Source organism: Triticum aestivum, chromosome 6A (assembly GCF_018294505.1).
Source record: "Triticum aestivum cultivar Chinese Spring chromosome 6A, IWGSC CS RefSeq v2.1, whole genome shotgun sequence".
Taxonomy (NCBI): Eukaryota; Viridiplantae; Streptophyta; class Magnoliopsida; order Poales; family Poaceae; genus Triticum; species Triticum aestivum.
This window is the reverse complement of record NC_057809.1, coordinates 588,416,243-588,434,946: the sequence shown is the minus strand read 5'-3', so window position 1 is coordinate 588,434,946 and position 18,704 is coordinate 588,416,243.

The window sequence follows — 18,704 nt, the reverse complement described above, 5'->3', positions numbered from 1 at the left end:
TCCGAATATAGTTGTCCAATATATCAATTTTTACGTCTTCACCATTTCGAGACTCCTCGTCATGTCCCCGATCTCATCCAGGACTCGAAACTCCTTCGATACATCAAAACTCATAAACTCATAATATAACTATCATCGAAACCTTAAGCGTGCGGACCCTACGGGTTCGAGAACAATGTAGACATGACCGAGACACGTCTCCGGTCAATAACCAATAGCGGAACCTGGATGCTCATATTGGCTCCCACATATTCTACGAAGATCTTTATCGGTCAGACCGCATAACAACATACGTTGTTCCCTTTGTGATCGGTATGTTACTTGCCCGAGATTCGATCGTCGGTATCTCAATACCTAGTTCCATCTCGTTACCGGCAAGTCTCTTTACTCGTTCCGTAATACATCATCCTGCAACTAACTCATTAGTTGCAATGCTTGCAAGGCTTAAGTGATGTGCATTACCAAGAGGGCCCAGAGATACCTCTCCGACAATCGGAGTGACAAATCCTAATCTCGAAATACGCCAACCCAACAAGTACCTTCGGAGACACCTGTAGAGCACCTTTATAATCACCCAGTTACGTTGTGACGTTTGGTGGCACACAAAGTGTTCCTCCGGTAAACGGGAGTTGCATAATCTCATAGTCATAGGAACATGTATAAGTCATGAAGAAAGCAATAGCAACAAACTAAACGATCAAGTGCTATGCTAACGGAATGGGTCAAGTCAATCACATCATTCTCCTAATGATGTGATCCCGTTAATCAAATGACAACTCATGTCTATGGTTAGGAAACATAACCATCTTTGATCAACGAGTTAGTTAAGTAGAGGCATACTAGTGACACTCTATTTGTCTATGTATTCACACATGATATAAGGAAATAAATAATAGCTTTATTATTGCCTCTAGGGCATATTTCCTTCAGTCTCCCACTTGCACTAGAGTCAATAATCTAGTTCACATCGCCATGTGATTTAACATCAATAGTTCACATCACCATGTGATTAACACCCATAGTTCACATCGACATGTGACCAACACCCAAAGGGTTTACTAGAGTTAATAATCTAGTTCACATCGCTATGTGATTAACACCCAAAGAGTACTGAGGTGTGATCATGTTTTGCTTGTGAGAGAAGTTTAGTCAACGGGTCTGCCACATTCATATCCGTAAGTATTTTGCAAATTTCTATGTCAACAATGCTCTGCATGGAGCTACTCTAGCTAATTGCTCCCACTTTCAATATGTATCCAGATTGAGATTTAGAGTCATCTGGATCAGTGTCAAAACTTGCATCGACGTAACCCTTTACGACGAACCTTTTGTCACCTCCATAATCGAGAAACATATCCTTATTCCACTAAGGATAATTGTGACCAATGTCCAGTGATCTACTCCTAGATCACTATTGTACTCCCTTGCCAAACTCAGGGTAGGGTATACAATAGGTCTGGTACACAGCATGGCATACTTTATAGAACCTATGGCTAAGGCATAGGGAATGACTTTCATTCTTTCTCTATCTTCTGCCGTGGTCGGGTTTTGAGTCTTACTCAACTTCACACCTTGTAACACAGGCAAGAACTTCTTCTTTGACTGTTCCATTTTGAACTACTTCAAAATCTTGTCAAGGTATGTACTCATTGAAAAACTTATCAAGCATCTTGATCTATCTCTATAGATCTTGATGCTCAATATGTAAGCAGCTTCACCGAGGTCTTTCTTTGAAAAACTCCTTTCAAACACTCCTTTATGCTTTGCAGAATAATTCTACATTATTTCCAATCAACAATATGTCATACACATATACTTATCAGAAATGTTGTAGTGCTCCCACTCACTTTCTTGTAAATACAGGCTTCACCGCAAGTCTGTATAAAACTATATGCTTTGATCAACTTATCAAAGCATATATTCCAACTCCGAGATGCTTGCACCAGTCCATAGATGGATTGCTAGAGCTTGCATATTTTGTTAGTACCTTTAAGATTGACAAAACCTTCTAGTTGCATCATATACAACTCTTCTTTAATAAATCCATTAAAGAATGCAGTTTTGTTTATCCATTTGCCAGATTTCATAAAATGCGGCAATTGCTAACATGATTCGGACAGACTTAAGCATAGATACGAGTGAGAAACTCTCATCGTAGTCAACACCTTAAACTTGTCGAAAACCTTTTGCGACAATTCTAGCTTTGTAGATAGTAACACTACTATCAGCGTCCGTCTTCCTCTTGAAGATCCATTTAATCTCAATGGCTCGCCGATCATTGGGCAAGTCAATCAAAGTCCATACTTTGTTCTCATACATGGATCTCATCTCAGATTTCATGGCCTCAAGCCATTTCGCGGAATCTGGGCTCATCATCGCTTCCTCATAGTTCGTAGGCTCGTCATGGTCAAGTAACATGACCTCCAGAACAGGATTACCGTACCACTCTGGTGCGGATCTCACTCTGGTTTACCTACGAGGTTCGGTAGTAACTTGATCTGAAGTTACATGATCATCATCATTGGCTTCCTCACTAATTGGTGTAGTAGTCACAGGAACAGATTTCTGTGATGAACTACTTTCCAATAAGGGAGCAGGTACAGTTACCTCATCAAGTTCTACTTTCCTCCCACTCACTTCTTTCGAGAGAAACTCCTTCTCTAGAAAGGATCCATTCAAAGCAACGAATATCTTGCCTTCGGATCTGTGATAGAAGGTGTACCCAACATTTTATTTTGGGTATCCTATGAAGACGCACTTCTCCGATTTGGGTTTGAGCTTATCAGGTTGAAACTTTTTCACATAAGCATTGCAACCTCAAACTTTAAGAAACGACAACTTAGGTTTCTTGCTACGAACACTAGTAAAATACACATCAATAATCTGTATATCAAATATACCTTTGTTCACTTTGCCATCCTTCTTATCCGCCAAATACTTGGGGCAGTTCCGCTTCCAGTGACCAGTCCCTTTGTAGCAGAAGCACTTAGTCTCAGGCTTAGGTCCAGACTTGGGTTTCTTCACTTGAGCAGCAACTTGCTTGCCGTTCTACTTGAAGTTCCCCTTCTTCCCTTTGCCCTTTTCTTGAAACTAGTGGTCATGTCTACCATCAACACTTGATATTTTTCTTGATTTCTACCTTCGTTGATTTCAGCATTACGAAGAGCTTGGGAATCGTTTCCGTTATCCCTTGCATATCATAGTTCATCACGAAGTTCTACTAACTTGGTGATGGTGACTAGAGAATTCTGTCAATCACTATTTTATCTAGAAGATTAACTCCCACTTAATTCAAGTGATTGTAGTACCCAGACAATCTGAGCACATGCTCACTGCTTGAGCTATTCTCCTCCATCTTTTAGCTATAGAACTTGTTGGAGACTTCATATCTCTCAACTCGGGTATTTGCTTGAAATATTAACTTCAACTCCTGGAACATCTCATATGGTCCATGACATTCAAAAATGTCTTTGAAGTCCCGATTCTAAGCCGTTTAAGCATGGTGCACTAAACTATCAAGTAGTCATCATATTGAGCTAGCCAAACGTTCATAACGTCTGCATCTACTCCTGCAATAGATCTGTCACCTAGCGGTGCATCAAAGACATAATTCTTCTATGCAACAATGAGGATAATCCTCAGATCACGGATCCAATCCGCATCATTGCTACTAACATTTTTCAACATAATTTTTCTCTAGGAACACAATAAACTGGGAGCAACATCGCGAGCTATTGATCTACAACATAGATATGCTAATACTATCAGGACTAAGTTCATGATAAATTAAAGTTCAATTAATCATATTACTTAAGAACTCCCACTTAGACAAACATCCCTCAAATCTTCTAAGTGATCACGTGATCCATATCAACTAAACCATGTCCGATCATCACGTGAGATGGAGTAGTTTCAATGGTGAACATCACTATGTTGATCATATCTACTATATGATTCACGCTCGACATTTCGGTCTCCGTGTTCCGAGGCCATATCTGTTATATGCTAGGATCATCAAGTTTAACCTGAGTATTCCACGTGTGCAACTGTTTTGCACCCATTGTATTTGAACGTAGAGCCTATCACACCCGATCATCACGTGGTGTCTCAACACGAAGAACTTTCGCAATGGTGCATACTCAGGGAGAACACTTATACCTTGATAATTTAGTGAGAGATTATCTTATAAAGCTACCGCCGAACTAAGCAAAATAAGATGTATAAAAGATAAACATCACATGCAATCATAATATGTGACATGATATGGCCATCATCATCTTGTGCCTTTGATCTCCATCTCCAAAGCATCGTCATGATCTCCATCGTCACCGGCATGACACCATGATCTCCATCATCTTGATCTATATCAATGTGTCGTCACATGGTTGTCTCGCGAACAATTACTCTTGCAACTATTGCTATCACATAGCGATAAAGTAAAGCAATTATTTGGCGCTTGCATCTTATGCAATAGAGAGATAACCATAAGGCTTTTGCCTGTTGCCGATAACTTCAACAAAACATGATCATCTCATACAAAAACTTATATCTCATCACGTCTTGACCATATCACATCACAACATGCCCTGCAAAAACAAGTTAGACGTCCTCTACTTTGTTGTTGCAAGTTTTATGTGGCTGCTATGGGCTGAGCAAGAACCGTTCTTACCTACGCATCAAAACCACAACGATAGTTTTTCAAGTTGGTGTTGTTTTAACCTTCGCAAGGACCGGGCATAGCCACACTCAGTTCAACTAAAGTTGGAGAAACTGACACCCGCCAGCCACCTGTGTGCAAAGCACGACGGTAGAACCAGTCTCGCGTAAGCGTACGCGTAATGTCGGTTTGGGCCGCTTCATCCAACAATACCGCCGAACCAAAGTGTGACATGCTGGTAAGCAGTATGACTTATATCGCCCATAACTCACTTGTGTTCTACTCGTGCATATTACATGAACGCATAAAAGCTGGCTCTGATACCACTGTTCGGGAACGTAGTAATTTCAAAAAAAATCCTACGCACACTCAAGATCATGGTGATGCATAGCAACGAGAGGGGAGAGTGTTGTCTACGTACCCTCGTAGACTGGAAGTGGAAGCGTTAGCACAACATGGTTGATGTAGTCATACGTCTTCACAGCCCGACCAATCAAGCACTAAAACTATGGCACCTCCGAGTTCTAGCACACGTTCAGCTCGATGACGATCCCTGGACTCTGATCCAGCAGAATGTCGGGGAAGAGTTCCGTCAGCACAACGGCGTGGTGACAATCTTGATGTTCTACCATCGCAGGGCTTCGCCTAAGCACCGCTACAATATTATCGAAGATTAGGGTGGAGGAGGGCACCGCACACGGCTAATAGATCTCAAGGATCAATTGTTGTGTCTTTGGGGTGCCCCCTGCCCCCGTATATAAAGGAGTGGAGGAGGGGGAGGGCCGGCCCTCTCTATGGCGCGCCCTAGGGGAGTCCTACTCCCACCGGGAGTAGGACTCCCCTTTTCCTAGTAGAACTAGGAGCCCTTCCAAGTAGTAGGAGTAGGAGGGAAGGAAAGGGAAGGGAAAAGGAGAAGGAAGGAAGGGGGCGCCCCCCTCCCTAGTCCAATTCGGACCAGCCCATGGGGAGGGGTGCGGCCACCCTTTGAGGCCTTTCTCTCCTTTCTCGTATGGCCCATTAAGGCCCAATACGAATTCCTGTAACTCCCCGGTACTCCCGAAAATACCCGAATCACTCGAAACCTTTCCGATGTCTGAATATATTCGTCCAATATATCGATTTTTACGTCTCGACCATTTCGAGACTCCTCGTCATGTCCCCGATCTCATCCAGGACTCCGAACTCCTTTGGTAAAAATCAAAACTCATAAACTCATAATATAACTATCATCGAAACCTTAAGCGTGCGGACCCTACGGGTTCGAGAACAATGTAGACATGACCGAGACACGTCTTCGGTCAATAACCAATAGCGGAACCTGGATGCTCATATTGGCTCCCACATATTCTACGAAGATCTTTATCGGTCAGACCGCATAACAACATACGTTGTTCCCTTTGTTGTCGGTATGTTACTTGCCCGAGATTCAATCGTCGGTATCTCAATACCTAGTTCAATCTCGTTACCGGCAAGTCTCTTTACTCGTTCCGTAATACATCATCCTGCAACTAACTCATTAGTTGCAATGCTTGCAAGGCTTAAGTGATGTGCATTACCAAGAGGGACCAGAGATACCTCTCCGACAATCGGAGTGACAAATCCTAATCTCGAAATATGCCAACCCAACAAGTACCTTTGGAGACACCTGTAGAGCACCTTTATAATCACCCGGTTACGTTGTGACGTTTGGTGGCACACAAAGTGTTCCTCCGATAAACGGGAGTTGCATAATCTCATAGTCATAGGAACATGTATAAGTCATGAAGAAAGCAATAGCAACAAACTAAACGATCAAGTGCTATGCTAACGGAATGGGTCAAGTCAATCACATCATTCTCCTAATGATGTGATCCCATTAATCAAATGACAACTCATGTCCATGGTTAGGAAACATAACCATCTTTGATCAATGAGCTAGTCAAGTAGAGGCATACTAGTGACACTCTGTTTGTCTATGTATTCACACATGTATTATGTTTCTAGTTAATACAATTCTAGCATGAATAATAAACATTTATCATGATATAAGGAAATAAATAATAGCTTTATTATTGCCTCTAGGGCATATTTCCTTCAGTCTCCCACTTGCACTAGAGTCAATAATCTAGTTCACATCGCCATGTGATTTAACATCAATAGTTCACATCACCATGTGATTAACACCCATAGTTCACATCGACTTGTGACCAACACCCAAAGGGTTTACTAGAGTTAATAATCTAGTTCACATCGCTATGTGATTAACACCCAAAGAGTACTGAGGTGTGATCATGTTTTGCTTGTGAGAGAAGTTTAGTCAACGGGTCTGCCACATTCAGATCCGTAAGTATTTTGCAAATTTCTATGTCAACAATGCTCTGCATGGAGCTACTCTAGCTAATTGCTCCCACTTTCAATATGTATCCAGATTGAGACTTAGGACACTGATTCTCTGATCTCTCTGGGTTGAGACGCCTTCGTTGACCTTGAGAGCCAGTCCCAGAATAGCTTAGATGTTTCCAAAGCACTCACGTGGCCATACTGTCCTTTGGTCAGATGACCACAGATGATGTTCTTGGCAGTGGAGTCCAGTTGAACGAACTTCTTGACATCAGCAACGATGACACCCTCACCAGCCTTGGGAACGCCATTCTTGACGACATACCATAGGTCGACATCAATGGCTTCAAGATGCATGCGCATCTTATTCTTCCAGTAGGGATATTCAGTTCCATCAAAGACTGGGCACGCATCGGAGACTTTGATTATCCCTGTAGTCAACATAGCTAAAACTCTAGGTGGTTAAACCGAATCACATAGAATAAGGGAGTACCTTGCTCTGATATCAATTGAAAGTGCTAGTGATCGACTAGAGGGGGGTGAATAGGCGATTTTTATGAAAGTCTTCAAAACATGGAAGTTTCGAAGACAAACGATAGAAATAAACCTATTGCCATGCAGCGGAAGGTAGACTACACTAAGCAAGCCATAGTCAAGTATTCAATGAAGTGAAAGCACAATGACTAATAGCAGCTAGGCAGTATAGATCGGGTACGAAGATAGTGTGAAGCCAATCAGAACAAGCAGTCACTCGGTGAAGACAAAAGATAATGCAATCATACAATGACTTCACCCGGGCCAACAGTAAGTAAAGGAAAGGGAAGGATGAAACCAGTGACTCGTTGAAGACGATGATTTGTTGGACCAGTTCCAGTTGCTGTGACAACTGTACGTTTGGTTAGGGAGGCTGAGATTCAACTCAGAAGACCGCGTCTTCACCTTATTCCCCTTGAGCTAAGGACACCCAGTCCTCGCCGAATCACTCTGGTAAGTCTTCAAGGTAGACTTCCAGACCTTCACAGACTTCGTTCACCGGCGATCCACAATGACTCTTGGATGCTCAGAACGCGACGCCTAACCGGCTGGAGGATTCACAGTCCTCAAGTGTAATAAGTCTTCAGATCACACAGACAGGAAGACTTAAGTGATGCCTAACACTCTTTGGCTCTGGGTGTTTAGGGCTTTATCCTCGCAAGGAATTCTCTCTCAAAGGCTTCGAGGTGGGTTGCTCTCAAACGACAAAAGCCGTGCACTAACTCTGAGCAGCCAACCGTTTATGGTTGTAGGGGGTGGGCTATTTATAGCCACTAGGCAACCCGACCTGATTTGTCCGAAATGACCCTGGGCCACTAAGGAACTGACACGTGTTCCAACGGTCAGATTTCAAACACACACGACAACTTCACTTGGGCTACAAGCAAAGCTGACTTATCCAACTCTGAATAAGATTTCCTCTGATAGTCTTCACTCGAAGACATAGGATTTTGGTTAAGCATCACTTCAGTCATTCTGACTGGTTCTCTTGGACCCCACTTAATAGTACAGTAGTTCCTATGACTCATCAAAGAAAAACAAAGAACGACAAAACTGCTAAGTCTTCGCGCTCCATAGTCTTCACGCGATGTCTTCTCTTGTCATAGTCTTCAATGTGAATGTCTTCACATACCACCTTTGACTTCAATGTCTTCATACATTTTTAGGGGTCATCTCTGGTAGGAAAACCAAATCAATGAGGGACTTCTACCTGTGTTATCCTGCAATTCTCACAAACACATTAGTCCCTCAACCAGGTTTGTCGTCAATACTCCAAAACCAACTAGGAGTGGCACTCGATGCACTTACACGCCCTATACGTAGCTTACAAGCATATTTTGCGAGATTATGAGCCTCGAAGTTGAAGTTCCTACGCTCATGAACAAAAGAGCAAGAGCTAAAATTATTACAATGACTTAGTATTTCATGCACAATGGATGCATTTGGGCCTCCGGTGCCCCTGTTGATGTCATTAATCACCTCCTGGGAGTCCGAAGCCACATAGATGTTTTCTACTCCAAGGTCGTCGGCGAGTGCTAGTGCCTCCCGACAAGCATATGTCTCCAGAAGAAGAGGATCCCGCGTGTGGTGATAAACCACCGCCGACGATCCCAAGTAGACACCGTCCTGGTCCTGGCATAGAACTGCCACTGCTCCTCCTCTGCTTTGCCTTGCCAACGCCCCATCTACATTGATCTTAACGCAGCTCGCCGGCGGTCAAAGCCACCGGAATGGCCTTTCTTGGCCAGGTGATGTAGGCACTGGATGATGCTCCTGTGCAGTAATGAGGCCAAGATCGTTGATGTAGTTGTTGACAAAGTTGACCATTTGTTGTGGGCTTTAGAAGATTGATTCATATATAGCCTTCCGACGAGCGTACCAGATCGACCATAGAGTGATGACCATACGTGTGAAGTTGACATGGTCCATCGACTCGTGTAGCTGAAATAGCCAGATCCTCGCATCAGTTTCCTCGTTCTCGGTCATGCTGGATACGATGGTGTCTTCAGTTAAAGCCCACACACACCTCGACATAGTGCAGGCGACAAAAGCATGTCTCCATGAATCCTCGCATCCACACAGCGGACAAGCCTCTCGGGTAGACATGTTCCTCCGGTTCAAAATAGCAGTAGTTGGCAGTGAATGGTGTGCCAACCTCCATAAGAAGATTCTTATCTTTGAGGCACTACTAGGAAAAGACCTACTAATGGCGCACCAGTTTTGCCTACTAATGGCGCATCACTGGTGCGCCATTACTAGCACGCCACTAGTATTTTTTACTAATGGCGCACCACTGGTGCGCCATTAGTATCTGGTATACTAATGGCGCACCACCAAGTGCGCCATTAGTATATAACACCATGCGCCATTAGTGTGCCTCCCAGGGGCCATATTTAACCATGTGCTTTGGCACACTAATGATGCACTGCGGATAGATGCGCCATTAGTATACTTGGCATACTAATGGCGCACTCTGTCTTGATGCGCCATTAGTATCCTTTGGCATACTAATGGCGCACTCTGTCTTGATGCACCATTAGTATCCTTTGGCATACTAATGGCGCACCTTGTGGTGATGCGCCATTAGTATGAATTATTTGTTTTTTTACTTTTCTGATCTTTGCACAGTGTACAAAATATATTATTTGACAGAATATAGACAGTAGCACACAGCAACAGCAGATTCATTGAATACAATAGAAGATTAGTCTCCGAATACAATTCATCATATTAGTCTCCGAATTCAAAAGACCGAACAAAGATAAAACATTACAAGTCTCGAGACCGCGAGTATCGAGTTTGTCTTCACATTACAAGTCGATATCAATCATCTAAACTACCATCACATAGAAGAGAGCTGCGGTCATCACGATGAGCATCATCGCGATCAAACTGGTCTTCATCCGGTTCCTCCAACGCTCCCTCCTCTCTCCCGCTAGATAGCGGGCGTATCTAGATTCGGCCTCCGCCCTAGTGGTGTACCCTTTGTAACTGTTACCGCTGAAACGGTGAACCTGTCTCCGACACTCCTCCCAGTCGTCGTAGACTCCGGGAACCTTACCCTTGTACACGACATACGACGGCATCTCTATGCACAAGCCAAACAACAGACAATACATACATAAGCAATATATAAGTATGCAACAAAAGGATCGGAAGAGAAAAGCAAGACATTAATAGCACGATTCATGGTCCTACTAATAAATAGCATCGATTACATCTAAGTTGAACGACTGTCCAAACCAAAGAGACATACAATTCATTAAAGTTTAATTACAACATGAGCCAATCAATGTTTCAGAACTACACATCACTACTTTCGACTCGACTCATGGACAGGAGCGTGGATGAAGCCGCCGTCTGTCGTGATGGTCATGAAATCGCGGGCGTTGTCAGCCTGCATTTGTAGCATTCCGTCTATCTCAATGTTGGACGGTTGATATCTGAGGAAGAACTGCCCCGAGGTATGAAGGACATCTTGATGGATGATGTCCGCAAACTCCGACTGGATGCGAAAGAATTCTTGTCTGATGTCCGCGTCCTGGATTGCCGACAAGCTCGCGGCCCAATCTTTGAGATTATTTGGTAGCAGAAGGTGATGATGGTCCCTTACGATCGCCCGCATGTGATGGAGGGCGTAGTAGGCATCCTTCTGACCGCCAGGCGGCTGCTTGACGCAGCAGAACGTCGTATTGTGGGCGAACACGTGCTTGCCGTACTTACGAACTGCCCTGATGAAGGTGCCTCCAGATTTGGCGTAGCCAGGGAGAACATCATCAAGAACTTTCTTGATATTTGTGTAGTCTATCTTGGAGTTACGGTTCGGGTCGAAATACGTGGCCATGGAATATTTCGGGCTTAAGAGGATGAGTGTGCAATGTGTGTCACTGCACAGAACACGGAATGTTAGAAAAAAAAGAACGATCGAAATCTAAGAAATCATATGTTACGGGGCGGTTAAGGGATGACTTACTCGGGAAAGTAAGCCACAAGGAAGTTATCCTTATCTGGGTTTGCCAGAATGACGTCTTCGAGGTGTGAACTCGCGACTTGGCGGTCCCCAGCGCTGCTCAAGAGCTTGGCACGCATGTAGAAGGGGTCGACGATCACGATGTCCGGGGTCTTGTCTCTAATGATCCGCATCTCCATACTCAGCGAAAACAGCCGAACGAAGGTGTAGTGCAGCGGATGAAGGTTGAACATAGCAAAGATGTCATCAAACCGCAGGACGATCGTACCCCCGATGGCGCCATCCACAAAGCCCTTGCCCTCTGGCACCTTGGCCACGAAAACCGGGTATGCCACATCATTCTCTCTGAGACGCCGCTTCTCCAAAGAAAGAACACTGTCGTGCAGACTCCGCATAGCACCGGTTGCAGCATTGAGCATATTTGTCGGTAGCATCGCCCTACCCGCCACATGCACCCTCCTCGAGATATCCTTAGGTGAAGGTGGCCCGTCCTGAGCACGGATCGTACTCGGTGCCGGCTGGCTCGCACCGGCGCCCTTTTTAGTCGGCCGTTTCCGGCCCTTCTTCTTGATCTGCTGTAATGGGACCGAGTTCTGCTCACAGACCGCCTTCTTGAGCGTGTTGGGGCTGATAATATTTGGCACCTCCGCTATCTGAGGCTCGGTGAAGGCGGCAGCTGGAGGCGTCTCCTGAGAACTGAACGCCAGACGACGCCTGTTGCAATTGGGTTTCTCCGCCGTACCAGCTAGATCGCGGTCGTCTTGTTTGGGTTCTTGAGAAGGAGGCCCGCAGAACTCGTCACCGTACCCATGTTCGGCAAAGTACTTATCGACGTTGGTAAATGTACCATCGTCGTTGTCGTCGTCGTCCGGATCCTGTGCCATATGCATGTCCGGATCCTGTGCCATAGGGATGTCCGGCATGTCCGGTAGCGTTGCGGCATTCTTGCCATGGCTTGGCGCCGGCATGACTGGCGGTCTTGTCTGTGGGGTGGTGTCCCCCGCCCCCAAACGAATCTGGCTCTTCGGCCAAAGCAGGGGCCAGCTTACGCAGGCGCTGAGGGTCATCTCATCTTCTTCGTCGGCCCCAGCGGGTCGAATCGGAGGTAACATCTCGTCGCAGCCTGGCAGCACCCGAACCACTTCAACCCTATACATTGTGGGTGGCATCGGATTACCGTGGAACACGGGGTTGCCCGGTTGAACAATTCTGCCCTTGGCGACATCGACCAACTCGCCGCCCACGAAGTGCAGGAGAGTGCAAGGAACGTTGACGGCGCCCTGCGAAAACATGTAGGGCGTCAGGGATGCCCAGTCAAAGGCAAGGAGATGAAGTCCTCGGCCGAGAGGCTTAGTTACCGTGATGCCGTCGAGCTCGGCTAATGTCGAGGCACCGCCAACGGCGGGCGTGCAACTGACAGAGGGGCCGCTTGCTGGTGAGGTGCCGGCCGGCGTACACCTGGGTGCATTAAGCTCCAATGCCGGCGTCGGAGACACCAATACCGCCGCCGCTGGAGACACCAATGGCACCGCCGCCGTAGACACCAATACCGCCGCCGCCGGAGACACCAATGGCGCCGCCTGCGCGTTGTGCGAGTTGCAGGTCGTGAAGCTGGGAATCGGGGGCGGCCCCTGTTGGCCACCCACAATCCATGTCGTTATCCCATGAATCAAGGTAGGCATAATGCCGGTGAGCATCGATCCTAGTTGTGTTGCACTTGCTCTTGGACCATCTCCAGAATCCGCGCCACTTGCGCCTTGAGTGCTTCAATCTCGCGCGACTGGCTTTCCGAGCTGGTATTTTTCTCCTTTCTCCCACCAACGGTATAGTATGACGACCATTTTGTGGACAAGCCTTTGCCGGCCACACGACCAGCTGACGTTGGCTTACTGAGCTTATCCTTGTTTTTCATTATGTTCAACGCCCTATTCAAAGGGGTGTCGAAAGGGGAGCTCTGAGACGACCCCGCGCTACTGCTTTCTTTGTCCTGCGGAAGGAACATGAACCATTTAGAAATATTGGGGATTAATTAGAATGCAACCATATGTAGCTAATTACGCGGGGGTGTATTCCTTACCAGAACAAGCTCAAGCTCCTTGGTCTTCGGATCCGTGGTAAGCTCCTTTGTTACCGGGTCCTCCTTGTACCGGGCCCTGAGAAAGTTCCTGGTCTGCTTGTCACTGTATTTCTCGAAGCGGGGCGGTAGGCCTTGCTCGGCACGCTCCGCGTCCTCCTTGTCCCATACAGGCTCCGCCACTCTGTAACCGCCGGGACCGAGTTGGTGGACCCCTATGTTCAACTGCCGCATTTCTTTCCCCCACTTACTTGATTCGGAGGTTGCGGGGCTCTCGCACTTGATCTTGAACTCCTTGTAGTCATCTTCGCTCATCAAAGGATATTTCGCCTTGATCTTCTCATAACTATCACCTTTGTCAATCATTGCCTTCACCGTGCTTTTCCAAGTAGACAGGGCCGTGCTCATCGTCGTGAGGGCGGCACCATTCACTTTATTACCCGAGAGGCGTGTGTTTGCGAACTCAGCGGGGAACTTGTATCGTTCGTGCAGCTTCGTGAAGAGGAGGCTGCGCAAATTCCCTCGGTCCTTATGCCTTAGGTTCTCGGTGTTGATCGAGGCGGTGCTCCGGAGAATGCACCCGAGCTGAATCGAGTACCCCTTGACTACGTGTTTGGGCGCCGTCGGATGCCCGTCGGAGTTCACTTCAGTAAATTCCTCCCTGACGGTGCCGAGCACGTTCGGGCGCCGGTCCTTCCGTTGCCTCTTCGGTTGGCTGCCATCTGTGCGTGCGCCGCCATCATCAGTGGTGGCATCCGCGGCGCCATCATCAGTGGTGTCATCCCCGACGCCACTAGGGGTTGTGTAGTCAGGATCGGTGTCTTCCGCGGCGTCCTCATAGCGGTGAGGTTCTTCCTCCAACTCCTGGGACAGCTCCCAGAATTGCTTGCCGCCCGAACCGCCGGCCTCATCGTTGTGGGCCATGTTTCGCTCTAAATAGGAAAAAAGTTTGGTCAAAAAGTTGGTTATTGTCAAGGAACAAGATCATGGTCTCATCATTTAGGGTTTGTCGACACCGAGGCATCCTAAAAGCTAAGCTTTTATCATTTAGGGTTTGTCGACGCCGAGGCACCCTAAAAGCCTAAGCGTACATCATTTAGGTTCTCATCGACACCGAGGCACCCTAAAAGCCAAGGTTTCATCATTTAGGGTTTGTCGACGCCGAGGCACCCTAAATGCTAAGTTTTCATCATTTAGGGTTTATCGATGCCGAGGCACCCTAGGTTGGGCCTAATCACTTGGCACTAATCAGTTGGCTCTATTGCCACCTATGTTGGGTTTATCATCTAGGGTTTATCGATGCTGAGGAGAATTTCTAAGTTGGGCCTAATCACTTGGCTCTATTGCCACCTATGGTTTAATGCAGCAAGAATAAAGGGGCAGTTGATCCTACTTAATTAAGTACTAAGATACCCCGGCCCATGCATTAGTAGCAAGTACCTCATATGTCCGATTTTTAGCAAAGTCATGCTAAAATTCACGGAAAATTTCAGCATGACCTTTGCTGAAAATAGGACATATGGAGTACCCGAATTTGCCGGAACGGAAGTTAATCGACATTCCGGCAAACTCAAGGGCCTCTCGGGGTACCTGCAAAATCATCACGACACGAAAGGCCTTTCAAGGGCCTCAAGCAGCAGCGGTGTCTCCCAGGACCCCATTTTTTTGCTAAATTTCTTTCAGCAACAATTAGAGCAGAAAATTCAGCATATTTCTATACAATTTTTTTGTACACATAAGATAGAAATGTAGTGCTGAAAGTTTAATGCTTACAAAAGACTTGCTGAAATAGTGAAAAATATGGAGTCACCAAGCTGGCTAAGAAACTCCCAAAGTCCACTAGCAAATCCAAGATCTAATCATGTTACACACATCATAACAATTTAAGATAATTAGGATAAGGATAGTAGGAAATGAAAAAGAAAGAGCTCAAAAAACAATCACAACAGAAAAATAATAAAAACCTAGTCCTAGAAGAAAATAAATCCTAAAAGAAAAGAAATCTTAAATAATAAAAAGTTTGCATCTGAGCCACCCTTCCAATCCAACATAGAGAAACGAGCTAGTCAGGACAGTATACAAATGTGCAGATTTCATCTCTTTAGAAACTACAAAAGCATTCTTGTAATCTCCGACTTCAGTGTTTCTGGTCAATAGTTCAATATATTTTTATACAATATATGACCCACTGTCCATAAAAAATGTTAATGTCCATCAAAACAACTCAATAAATGTGTTCCCAAAGATCACAAAAATGCACTGCAACTCTTTTTGAAACATACACTGATAAGATGAAAGTTTCCCTTCCGGATTATCTTGACACTTTACTTTAAACACTTCTCTACATGCAGCATTTGTCATAACTACTGGAACAGAGATATACATAGCAGGTTCTTTATATACAGTCAGACTAAATAAAAGTCTGGCTACTGAATGAACAGGAGGATAGTGAGCCCAATTTGTTCGTCCATTATCAAAGCATATGACACCAAAAGCAGGATAAGTTAAGCTCCAGAATTCTAGTTTCCATGATTACTGCTTGATTGCATGAAGAAATAATTAAAAAAACAATACAATGCGTAAATTGGATCCCGTGTTACTAATTAAGACTGGTTTCGTCACTGATCAATATCCTGCAGTCCCCGTTTCGAAAAAAATTAAACCATTTCAAAAAAAAATCATGCGGTCCTACTCCAAACCTTACTATGAGAACAAAACCTCAGTATCCCTCTAGGATGTGAAGATTAGCACTCCCGACTGCCCTATAGCTCAATCACATAACGATGTGACTACTACCAAATATATTAAACTGAAAAAATATGAACATGTCTATTCCTAATTGATTGAATTGGAATAACATCTGATTCAGTAGTAAGTAGAACACAGCAAGCCATGTCCAATTTCACAGGGACATACAAAGAACAATGAGACCAAGACATGAAACCACTAATCTAAAATGTATTTGCAAGGCATCTATTTGGTTGATTATTCAAGATAATTAAAACAATCCCTAGCAGAGCACTGACAGATTTGCATCTAATAAACAATCCCTAGCAGAAGATAATCACAGAATCCCTAGCACGAGCTACCCCATTTCCTTCACCACTACGTACTGGGGTCGGGTCGGGTCGGGTCGGGTGGCAGCTAGACCTAGACCTAGACCTAGCTACCAGATGGAAGGGAAGAATTGTAGAGCAACCTTGGGGTGGGCGGGGAGAGGAGAAGCGGAGGGAGGGAGCACCTTGGTTGGGGCGGAGCGGCGAGGGCGACGGGGCGACGGAGCGGCTAGGGCGACGGGGCGACGGAGCGGCGAGGGCGATGGGGCAACGGAGCGGCGAAGGCGACGGATGGGAGGATGAGGCGCGGCGGACGGCGGCGGTCGAAACCCTAGGCGGTCGCTCGCTCGCTTCTGGGGTTGGGTTGGGGTTGGGTTGGGGTTGGCGAGGGAGAGAGGTTGAAGGGGATTTGGCGAGGGAGAGGGAGATAGCTAGGGGGAAGCTTACTAATGGTGCACCACACTTCGGTGCGCCATTAGAAATCTTTTTTCAGATAGCAATGGCGCACCCGTCAGCGGTGCGCCATTAGAAATTTTTTTTAGATAGCAATGGCGCACCCCGCAGCGGTGCGCCATTAGAAATCTTTTTTTAGATAGCAATGGCGCACCCCGCAGCGATGCGCCATTAGAATTTTTTTATTACAGTTCGAGCACAGGTTATATTGCACCTAACCCAATCCACATTAGAACCCGCTCACTAGCCCGACTGGTCAGCACGCAACACACACACCAGGAGCTCCTAGGATCGATTCCTAGGCTCCGCAATATTGTTTTTTGCATTTTAAATGCTGTTTGATATTTATTTGTGTTTAAATATGTTCAAACTTGTTTAAATCATAACAGTAATATTTTTTTATAAAAACAGTAATATTTTTTTAAAAAATATATTCAAATTTGTTACTTGAAAATATCATCGGCGGTGGCGGTGGAGCGGGGGAGGGTGCGGGGGGTGCCCGTTGGCGGCGGTGGAGCGGGGGAGGGTGCGGGGGGCCGGGTGCTCGTCGGCGGCGGTGGAGGGGGATCGAGATCGAGTGTCCTCATGAATTCAAAAAGTGCCCGTGAAATTTAAAAATATTCATGATATCAAAAAGTGCCCATGAAATACAATCGAGAAATGAAGACTACGATTTAAATACAATCGATCTTAGCTAGCTATCTGTTCACAATCTTCTTGCCCTTCTTTTTCGCAAATGGAGTTCTTCTGTGGAACGGACGTCCTTTAGGTAGGGTGGTCCTGCTTCTTCTTGTGGTGTGTGCTTCTACTTCATTGTCGTCATCATGTTCGATCTTCGGGTCGCCGTACTTGTCGAAGTCTTGCTTATTGGCTACTCCATCCATTCCGATGATCTTTCTTTTGCCTCTCCTCACGACAACACGACTGGGCTTTGACGGGTCGGTAATGAAGAAGCATTGGTCCACTTGGGAAGCCAGTACCCATGGCTCATTTTTCGCGGTGACGTTTGCGCCCGCGGTCTTGGATTTGGCTTCGGGTATAACCATGGTGGTGAAATACCGGTCTTCTTTTAGGACGCTCTTGGCCCATCTAACACGAAACATCGGGACCTTCTCTCCAGCGTAGCTCAGCTCCCAGATCTCCTCGATCCTTCCGTAGTATCTGTCCTTGTCGTTACCGGTGTAGGATTCCATCATTACCCCGGAGTTCTGATAACCATCGCTCTTCATGTCCTTGTTCTCGGTGTAGAATGTGTAGTCGTTGATATCGTACGCCTCATAGGTCATCAGGTTGTGCTCGGCGCCCTGTGACAAGGCGAATATGAGTTGTTCTTCCGCGGAAGAATCCTCATGTAAAGGGTACGACAGAAGCTTCTGCTTGAACCAACGCGTGAAACATGAGTTGTGCTCTTTGATTATATCTCCGTCCGTCCTCTGTTGGCCTCGGTCATTGTACGTCTTCTCAATAAAGGTTTTGTGTTCTACCACCCAAGGATCGACCACGTCTATGTATTGTAGTGCGACTAGGTTTGCTCTTTCAAAGTCGGCGAGTCGACCCTCGAAGTCGACATGCATTTCGCGGCGACCCTCATAGTGACCCCATCCAGCGAGCCTGCCAAGGTGCCTGTTGACGGGCAGACCA